Raw genomic sequence first — 11166 nt, 5'->3', positions numbered from 1 at the left:
GAACACAGTTATTAGATTCAAAAGCCCTTATTTTTAAACGCAGAGGGCTAAGCAGGATTTTATAACAGTAAGATAAAGTCGTAGCAGTTTATAATGAAGAAAAGTAGGAAACAACCTAAATGTTCTTTGGTAGAGGAACGGGAAAGGAATGTGTGGTGTATTCATATTATACAATGGATTATAATATAGCCCATTAAAATATAAGAAATAGATCAACACACATCAATTTACATATTCTGCAAGGCACTGTGGCTCACGCCTGTAATCCTGGCACTCTGGGAGGCTGAGACGGGTGCATTACTTAAGCTCAGGAGTTTGAGACCAGCCTGAGCAAGAGCGAGACCCGCAGGTCTAAAACATGGCCGAGTGTTGTGGCAGGTGCCTGTAGTCCCAGCTACTCTGGGAGGCTGAGGCAATAGCATCTCTTGAGCCCAAGAGTTTGAGGTTGCTGTAAGTTATGATGCCACAGCACTTTACTGAGAGCAAGAAAGTGAAATTACAAAAAAAAAAAAAATTACGTATTTCATAAACAGAATAAAAAAGTCGTGAAAAAATAAGGACAGGATTCTATTCATGTGCAAATTATCAAAATTCACAGAGGTAGAAAGATCCGAAGGTAAGAATACTTACTCTCAATGGCCAAACCTAGCCCCCAGCCTGTCTTTGAATGGCTCCAGAGACAAGAATGGTTTTTACAGTTTTAAAGGGTTATAATATTTTTTTAAATTTTAAAAGCAGAATATTCAACAGAGACCCACAAAGCCTAAAGTATTTATTATCTGTCCCTTTACAGAAAAAGTTGGCAGACGTCTGTGTTTTATGGGGACATGAGCATATATTGGAAACATATTAAAATGATATTCACTGATTTCTGTATTGGCAGTTACTTCTGGACAGTGAAAGAAAGGGAAATATATCTGTATCATTCTGTTTCTTTACAAAAAGAGATAGGAAGCAAATATGGCAAAATGTTAACATCTGTTTTATCTTGGGAGTACATAAGTGTCTGATATATTACATTTACTTTGAATGTTTAAAATATTTCCTAAATAAAAATAACACTTTGAGAAACTAATAGATAAACACACCAAAATATTAAAGGCACTCAGCAAAAATGAAAATAAGAACATAGGACATTGAAAAGTGACTGAGGGGCGGCGCCTGTGGCTCAATCGGTAAGGCGCCGGCCCCATATACCGAGGGTGACGGGTTCAAACCCGGCCCCGGCCAAACTGCAACCAAAAAAATAGCCGGGCGTTGTGGCGGGCGCCTGTAGTCCCAGCTACTTGGGAGGCTGAGGCAAGAGAATCGCTTAAGCCCAGGAGTTGGAGGTTGCAGTGAGCTGTGTGAGGCCACGGCACTCTACAGAGGGCCATAAAGTGAGACTCTGTCTCTACAAAAAAAAAAAAAAAAAAAAAAGAAAAGTGACTGAGACTAAAGTTTCTGGAGACGTGTGGGAAGCTACAGAAGGGGATGGAGACAGAGTTTTGTAGTTTTCCTGCTTGCTATTTTTCTCACTCCTTATCTACTTCCCCTCCCCCCCATGATCATTTATATAAACCTTAACATACTTTTTTACCTCTCAGACCCCTTTGAGAAACTGATTGAAGCTGCAGGTGGCTAGCAGAAGAATGCTGCCACTTTGCAGATTAAGATTTACATAAGGAGGCGAGAGGAAAGAATGTTTCACCTGGTCCTAGGAGCACTTCACAGGCTGTGAGCTGCTTCCTTTCACTGGAAGGCCATTCCTCTCTGGGGAGGTAGACAAAAAACAACAACAACAACAACAGGAAAAAAGTGCCAGGCCTGCACATCCAAGCTGCTTTCCCCTCCTGCCTGGTGGTCCTTCTTTACCTCTGCTAAGGTCATCTCGTCAGCCCCAATGTCCCACTGTCACCCCAGATTCTAACATTGAGGCGGGAACTGCAGCAGCACACCTCCATCTCTCAGCCCCTTTACTACAATCACAGAATTGGGGCGAGAAGTAAAATTCCAATGAGACAAAAGACATGTTTCCCGGATGGTCCAATTCTTGGAGAGATGCTGAGACCAGTGAGCGCCTCTCCAGATGATGGCGTGCACGTGTTCATGAACCACACGTCCTGCTGGGCTTGAAAGCGTCTGAGGAAGTTTCCACCATTGCTTTCGGTACCTTATTCAGTGTTACCACTCCTCCCTGTCCAGGACTACTTTATGGATACGGAACTTTGTTGTGTGTTTTGTTTTCTTTTGTTTTGTTTTCCAGTTCATTGCCTTTGAGCACATCATTACTTAAAGGGAAGAAGAGTGGCTCGGCTCCCGTAGCTACATACACCAAGGGCGAACCCAGCCTGCGCGAGCTAAACAACAATGACAACTGCAACAAAAAATAGCAGGGTGTTGTGGCGGGCGCCTGTAGTCCCAGCTACTCAGGAGGCTGAGGCAAGAGAATCACCCAAGCCCAAGAGTTGGAGGTTGCTGCGAGTTGTGACGCCATGGCGCTGTACCCAAGGTGACATAGTGAGACTCTGTCTCAAAAAAAAAAAAAAAAAAAAACATGCTCCAGGTGAGACTCGAACTCACAACCTCAGTATTGCCACACTTCCATTAGGGTATCAGTACCATGCGCTAACCAATTGCGCCACTGGAGCGCTGGTCGCTCTGTTACTCCGCAGCATACTTCCATTGTTCATGGCCCCGTGACCTCACTGGACAGTTCTGCCTTGTGTTCCATATGCAAATATAAATAAATAAATAAATAGCTGGGCGTTGTGGCGGGCGCCTGTAGTCCCAGCTACTTAGGAGGCTGAAGACAAGAGAATCACTTAAGCCCAACAGTTGGAGGTTGCTGTGAGCTGTGACGCAACAGCACTCTACCTAGGGCGACATAGTGAGACTCTGTCTCAAAAAAAAAAAAAAGGAAGACTACTCACTCAACATCCACTTCTCATTGCTGCTAAAGCTCCTAAATAGTTAGCTCCCTATGTTTTACTTCTCTTGGCTTTACAGTCCTCATGCTTCTAGACATATTTCAATGCTTTATTTTCATCTTGGTGCTGAATCCATTGCCCTGTCTGTATTTTCCTCATTGAGCTCAGAGCCAGTAAGGTGAGGCATGTAATAAATCAGGCTCCGACTAGGAATATAAAGTAGGCCTGTGTCCTACTTCCGGCTTTGCTTCTTTCTACCCGTGAACCTGGGGCAAGCCTGTTAAGATTTCTGTTCCTCAGTTTCCTCATCTGTAAAATTCATATAACAATTGCCTTTAATTTAGTGGGATGCAAGTCCAGATTAAAACAGGTAACAGGGATGGAGGTGCTTTCTGAACTACAGAACATGATACAGGGTGTCCATAAAGTTTGTATGCAATTTAAAACCTACAACACATGAACTTTATGGACACCCTCTGGAAGAGCAAGATATTATTCTAAAGGTCTTTTCAGTGCTAAATAAAATGAGCATCAAATCTTCCCTGCTTTTTCACACAGTGATGGACTTATCTGACTTTGCTCTCAGCATTTGTTGAACCATGGTAGATCAAATTGCCGTTTACCATGACTGATATTTTCTTGCCCAGCGAGTGGTCTAGCTATTCTCCCAGTCTAGAACTGTTAAAGATGTCTGTATCTCTTCCTCTTCTCCATCTTCACCACTCTCATTTTACTCTAAGCAAAGAGCAAAAAATGTCAAAATAAGAACCATTAGTAAAGGAGTTAAGAGGTTATTCCCTGTTTTTCATTCTAAGGTCTTTCCACGTTTTAGGAGGGGGGTTAAAAATGAAATTTCTAAAATTTTGATTTTTTTCCATCAGGAAACAATATTTTAGCCTGTTTGAGGTCTTCCTCTTTGAAATTCATTCCAGCTACTTTCATTACCATTTAGCACAAGTCCCATTTCTCCTTTGAGAAATTAAGCATTGACCTAATATTCAGGTACAATTTTGTGCTTGTTCCATTGTACTGGAGGAATAAATTGTTTTTCCATAAGTCTTCTTTCGGCATTTTGCCAAGCCTCGGTTTTACAGGAGTAGAACTTGACCAATTTCATCTTCTCTTTTCACAGTATTACTATATCAATCTCCACAAGTTTAAATTCCCAAAGTACAAGATAATGTCAAAGAGCTCAGAAATGTTTTCCTTAATGCTATGCAAATCTGTACATGCTATTTAAAAAGTGAGAAGTGTGGCATATGATACTACTGTACACAAACTGAATCCTGTGCTATGCATATAAATATGGTAAGAATTTATAGATATAAAGATTTATTGTCATTTATGAGTATGATACCAAATCAAGTTGTGTGTTGTTTTTTTTTTAAAGAAAGTGACACATAAGTTTTTTGACAGCTTTGTAAATATACTCTATTTTGAGAACTATCCCTTTTTTGTCGGTTACTCTCTTTTGGGAATTAGAGTTGATTTCCTTGCCACTCGTTGATTTGAAGTATAGAATTTATGAGTGCTTGGCCGTTATGAGTCTAAACAAGTCTCACAGTATCTAGGTATTAAAATGCCACAATCTATCAGGAGACCTTTCAGAAGTAATGGATGGATTCTTGGTTTTGTATCCCAAAAAGGTGAGAACCACATTTCTACATCCCTGAATCCATTTCTAAATAAATAGTGTACTGATGACCTTCTCCATTCATCCTTGCGGAATAAGAGGAAAGGAATCCCCATACCAACATCTTTGACCACCACCCAATATCTTCTAAACATATCCCTGTCAGAGATGAGCATACCCCTTATAGAACTTAGATGGGATGAAAGGCAACCAACTCCAGACTGACAAGTAATTGGGGACTGATCAAAAGTTCCAGAAATTCATAGACCGGTGCCTCGTGGAAAGCAAACAACAACAAATGTCATAGTGACTGCTCTGGGACTCTTTGCCGCCGAATGCATTTATCTAAGCTATAGAAATTAATGGAGTTTTACAGCATTCAAAAATATAAGAGTTTTATGCCTTCCTCCCCAAATGTTATTAGCACCTAGCGAGGGGAAAAGTCATAAGATTCATAGTTAAATTGTTTTAGGTGGCTATTACTAATGACCTGAAGAATGTTAGGCAATACATTTTTCCCTGGGCCACCTGTATCTTAATCCATCACAAAAAGTAGAAATGTAGAAATAGCTACAAAGAAGAAGCATATTTAGAGGCTCATGAAACAAGATAAACACACCAAAAAACTGGTATTAGCAACGTGTTGATAGGGCACTCAGCCCAAACTTCAGAAAATATATATTGTTAATTGGCAGGCTGAACATGTAAGTCCTTGCCACTTGGTCCTGAGGTCACCCGAGCGCTCGTATACTCTGTATATAATAACAATCAGGGAATTTCATTGAGTACCTACTATGGCACTTTAGCAATATTGTCTTTCTTAATCCTTGTAAAAATCATGTGTTTTAGGTGATATTGACCTAATTTTACAGATGCAGAAACTAAGATGCAACAGAACTTGCCCAAAGAGCTAGACAATACAGTTGCTGAGATTCAGGACCATCTGACCCCTAATGTCCATGATCTCTACCCTACCAAGGTAATGCTAGACAAAAATGTGCTGCTCTCCTTCTAGCTTGATTTACAAGCTTTTAGAGTACCAGAGCCCAAGCCCTCAAATTTTTCCTGCTACCCTGGCTACTTGATCGAACAGCAGACTGAATCACTGAGCTGCTTAGTCAACTGGTGAGTGAGTGGTGCAAATAAGTACTGAGTCCTAGTCTTCCTGAGAACTTTCTCACCTCCTTTGCTCAGGCTTTACTTCACTTTTTTTTTTTTTTTGAGACAAGGTCTCTCTATGTCACCTAGTTTAGAGAGCATCATAGCTCAAACTCCTGGTCTCAAGTGATCCTCCTGCCTCAGTTTCCCAAGTGTCCCGAACTGCAGACACTGACTACCACATCCAGCTAATTTTTCTACTTTTTGTCACATTATTGCCCAGGCTGGTCTTGAACTCCTGGCCTCAAGGGATCCTCCTGTCTAGGCCTCCCAAAATGTTAAGATTAGAGGCCTGAGCCATCCTGTCCAGGCCCTGCTATCACTTCTTTCCTCAAGGGAGCCGACCTTAGCCAAGGATAAGGGAAGTGGTCCATGAGCTAAAAAGGAGTACATAAGAATAAAACATTGTTTTCTTTAGCTCAATTGAATTCTTGCCCATTTGTTTGGTTTGGTTTGTTGCCATGAGCCCTTTAACATTCTGGTGAAGCTCATTGGCCCTGTCTTAGTCCACCAGGCTGCTATAATAAAATGTCTTAGTTTGGATAGTAACAGGAATTTATTGCTCACAGTTCTGAATGCTGGGAAATCAGAACAAAGTGCCAGTAGATTTGGTGTCCAGTGATGACTTGTTCCGCTTCCTAGACAGTGCCTTCTGGCTGTGGCCTCACATAGCAGAAGGGAAAAACAAGCTCTTTGGGGTCTCTTTTGTAAAGAGACTAATCCCATTCATGAGGGCTCTGCTCTTGTGACCTAATCACCTCCTAAAGGCCCTACCTCTTAATGCAAGTACATTGGGGATTAGGTTTCATCGTGAATTTTGGAAGGACACAAACTTTTAGTCCATAACAGGTCCCTTCTCAAAATGATTTTTTAATGAATGAAATAAAATACACACAATTATAAAGGAAATCAATTATATTAAAAATCATTAATCAGTTATCAAAATAATTTCAAAAATCAAAAAAAAATTGTTCTCTAAAAACAAGAAGTCTTCAGTAAAATCTGTAGAAAAGATCAGGGAATACACTTTAAAAAGAAGCAAAATGAAAAGGTGGGGGGAGAAAAGGATTTGCATTCTCCGTGTGAAACGCGTACCTAGTCAGGGTTTCAAACTCGGGTTAAAGCAGTTATTCCTTGATTTGGGCAACATTTCCTCAGAGTTTTAAATAATGATATCAAAACACATCCAGTGATACATTATCAAACTAAGGCTGACCTACCTGGAGAATTTTGTTTGTTTGTTATAGCCTAAGCTTAATTTCATTTTCTGCCTCTCTACTTGGAAGAGGTATCAGACTATCTTCCTACCTTTTAATAAATTCCCCAAACCATTTCATTAAAAAAAAAGACCCAGCAGTAGATCCAATAACTACCCTAGTTTCAAAGTAGTGATGAGAAAAATGATATTTGAGATATCTTTGACACCCTTAACATGACATGAAAAAATCTTTGGTTTCCATTTGTGATGAAGTTCTAGGCATTGCTAATATTACTATGGTTTCTTGCCTACATTTTTTAAGGCCCCCTGAATTTTTCCTATGGATCCTTTGGAAGTGGATGGAATCTAGTTTAGACTTCCTGGTTTAAAAGCAGAGGTTCAAGTAAAGACCGTGTATTCAGGATAGCCTACCCCATGTTCTCTTGCCTCAAATAATTCAGCATTATAGCTCTTAGAATTTTTATGATATATCTTTGAATCTCCAAAAGCTATAAAAAAGCACAGTGTGAGATTCACAGTTGTCTTTGATTAACTTTATGTTGGTTTGGCTTATGTCTTGGGAGCATGTGAAATGTAACTATCGACCAGTCGTCTTCATTTCCTACCCAATTTTTATTACTACTACTTAAATATTCTAATCTTACCCGGCCCTGATTTTTCATCTCAACCTCCAGCTTACTGAAGGGATCATTTAGAAAGCAGATGGAGTCTATACTCCCCTGACACAGAAGCACTGCTGGGCCAAAAAAACAAATTTGGGATCTGAAGGAGAAGGCCTCAACCTGAATTCTAGTTCCACCAGCTACACTTATAGGCTAAATGACTTTCTGCAAGGCAATTATCCTTCTAATCTCAATTTTCTCTTTGTAAAATGGATTCAATAAGGGTATGTACCTCACAAAACTGTTGTGAGAAATCTAACATGTGCAGACACATAGCATGTAGTAGCCATATTACGATAAGTTCTCTCTGAACCTCAGTTTTCTCATCTGTAAAATGAGAGATATAAATATTGATAACATACTGGTAAGTTTTTAAGCTATTGAATGTAGAGTGCCCCCTCCCCACAGGCATATAACAATACTATCTTTCCCCTTTCTCCAATGAGCTAGAGAATTGTTTTTGGTAAAGCAAGGATGAGGATTCAGAGCCATGTAGAGAAGAAGAGAAGATAAGTGGATGAAGCTGGGGTAACAGAGATATGAAATGCTTTATTGCTGTAAACCACTGGCTCCTAACAGCCAGTCTGAAGACTGGCTATGTTAGTATCATCAGAAGAGCTTATTGAAAGTATTTTCAGACTCTCACCCTAGAGATAATGATTCCTTAGGTCTAGGACAGATACCATTCCACCAAATCTTCAGTCCTCAATCAAAATTGATCCCACTGTACCCCACCAAGGGGCTTGTAGAATGGCCAGAGAGCATTTTTGCTTGTCAGAAGGAAGGACGCGCTGGCTTTAGTGGATACGACCACTGCTAAATATCCTGCAATGGGCAGGTTAATCCCACACAATGAATAGTTGTTCCACCCAAAATGCCAGCAGTTCTTAAAAGGCTCTGCCCACCCTTAAAAGGAGACTTTCATTGAAAAGCTGAAGGCTAAGTTTTGTTTGTAATTACTGTACGTATACATATACTATACGTATATACGTAGCAAATATGCCACAACTCCTTCATCCAAAAGAGAGCTGTCCTCTTGACTGGAGTCCCCTTGGGAAGCTGTATTTTTATTCTACCATATTTAATTCCAATAATTTTAAACTTTAAAAATTTTCTTTTGGAATTAACCACCCCACCTCCAAGAATTTTTATAGCTCTGTTTTACTTTTTTTCATTTCTCTCAATAGTTAATAATTATTCATGATTTAGGAGTGGTTGTCATTTCTGGAGAAATTTAAACCCCATTCCCAACATCTGAAGATAAGACTGAGTGACGCTGTAGAGTCCAAATGAAATATATCTAAAAAGTGACAAAGTAATTTTTTCCCCTCCTGTAACTTGTAAACTTACTGAAAAGCCCAGGCTGGGATGGGGAACCTTCAGCCTTAAGGACACATGTGGCTGGCCTTCCTGGTCCTTAAGTGCTGCCTTTTAACTGAACCCAAAATTTACATAGCAAATCCTTTTAGTGAAAGGGTTGCAGCAAAGCAAGATGCTTTTCTTGTCTCCTTCTGTGCTTAAAAAAAGACTGATCTTGAAATCAAAAGGCTGCAGGTTCCCACTCCTTTGGTTATACCTACTGTCAGAGTTAGGATGACCACCAAGTAGCCACATTATAGGTGGTTTTTATTTTTTTTATTTGTATACCCTGGGATTTCCTAGTTTTTTTTTCATAATTACCATGTATTACTTTAATAACAGGGGGAAATCAATTCAAGAAATAATGCAACAATGTTTTTCACAGTATGTCTAATTCTTCCTTTCCCCGTCCTACTCTCCTTCATCTTCCAAGAGATGGGGACATACCATCCTGAGAGCTCCCATTACACACAACAATAGAAGAATGGCTTAATAATGGAGGATACATTTACTCACTCAGCTGTTGCCCAGCCATTAATACAATCACTTTGAATACTGTGCAAAAACTTGGAAGCTTGCATGTTTAAGACAGAATGCTAACAGAAAAATTCCTATATAATATAGTAGTTACTTAATGGATGCAATAATATAGAAACATGCATGTGGCTAAATGTCTTCAAAGGTAATAGCCAAAATTTAAAATATTGTAGTAGGATGAATGGTTTTTCTGTTATCAAAATTGTCTTGAATATTTTTATGTTGTCTTCTTTTGAATATTTTGAGTGCAAAAGGGATGTATCTGTGTTTAGTATATTTATTCCAAATATTCCAATGAAGCATTTTTGTCATTTCAAAAAAGCACAGTGACTGATAACCTGGTATTAAATTAGAAAATACACATGTGATGATTACTTGGGTTTTTTGGCAGAAATCATAATTAGTTAATGAAATACATGTTGTGAAACCTTTCATTTCAATTTCTATGAAATGCAACATTTTCTTTCAGTATATTTGGACAGAGAATGAGTGTTTATGGAGTATTTCATATTTATCACTACTTGAAAAATGAGTGAAATGATTGAAAAATGAAGATGCAAGGTTTTTGCCTAGTATTTTTTTCACCTTGAGGACTTTACTCTAAACAAGACACCTGAAAACATAGAGGCAAACATGACTGTCTTTGAAGAGATCAAAACCCAAATAAAATTATGATGTGTTTTCAATATTATCACAAGTGTGGTTTAATTACAAAGAAAAAAGACAATGATTTATGATTTCCATTTTCCAGGTTATCACTAGCTTTTCTCCTGCCTCTGTGATCTTAGAATAGTGCAATTTTTTGGCTTTTATTTTTCTCTACTGGGACTGCAAATAGCTAGAAATGGATGTCCTTTTAGTATAATTTACTATTTGGAAAGACTCATATAGTAATACTTCTATTAACAAGAAAGATATGTGCCAGCCCCACATTTTGTTGCCAGAAATCTCATTACCAAAGGTAGAGATAATATCCGGCATGAGAGAATGAATTGAGAACATGAATTCTCTCCCTGTCAGGTCCCTGCAAACCATTCACCACTTCTCACCTAACTCCAGCAGCAGAGACTCACCAGAAACCTCTTTTCCCCTAGGTGCTCCACCCCCAACCCAACTGCAATTGACATTTCTTCCAGGGCTCTCTGTGTCCAGGAAGCCTATGCAAAGAGATGTTTCCTTTACTCATTCATTCATTCCCCCACTTACTTAACAAACATTTATTGAGCACCTACTATATGGCTTGTTGTCAAAAGGACCCCAGTTTCCTACACTCTTTACCTACAGTTCCAGTAGCTTTTTTTATCCTTAGGAATTAACCACCCCATACCAAAAATGTTATAGTTTGTAGGACTGTCTTTAAGAAAAAGAATACAAAAAAATTGAAAAACAAAATTAGGTAACAACATGAAAGTTTACTTAGAAATCACAACAAAGCATGGGGTTTTGAAAGCTGACACACCACTAATGTTAGAGAATCCATAAAAATAACGTAATATTTATATTAGTTAACTACTTGACACATATCTACAAATTTTCTTGCATTTCAGCAATTTCCATAGAGAAAACAGACAGTTTCAATCTTTCCTCTAGCATCACTGACCAAAATTTGGTTTTATTATTGATAATTTAGAAAAGCTTTCTTTAAGTATCAAAATTTTTCATTATTCACTTAATATAGATTTTTATGAA

General features: G+C 38.8%; 1 non-coding gene across 1 annotated transcript; it reads right to left on the bottom strand.

The window, feature by feature from the left end:
- Window positions 1-2537: 2537 nt before the first annotated feature.
- On the bottom strand, window positions 2538-2630 carry TRNAI-GAU (transfer RNA isoleucine (anticodon GAU)). Its single transcript is given in 2 exon segments — window positions 2538-2573; window positions 2593-2630. It is a non-coding gene; the product is annotated as a tRNA-Ile (tRNA).
- Between the last annotated feature and the right edge of the window lie 8536 nt (window positions 2631-11166).

Source organism: Nycticebus coucang, chromosome X (assembly GCF_027406575.1).
Source record: "Nycticebus coucang isolate mNycCou1 chromosome X, mNycCou1.pri, whole genome shotgun sequence".
Taxonomy (NCBI): domain Eukaryota; kingdom Metazoa; phylum Chordata; class Mammalia; order Primates; family Lorisidae; genus Nycticebus; species Nycticebus coucang.
This window is presented reverse-complemented; position numbering and strand designations above follow the sequence as displayed.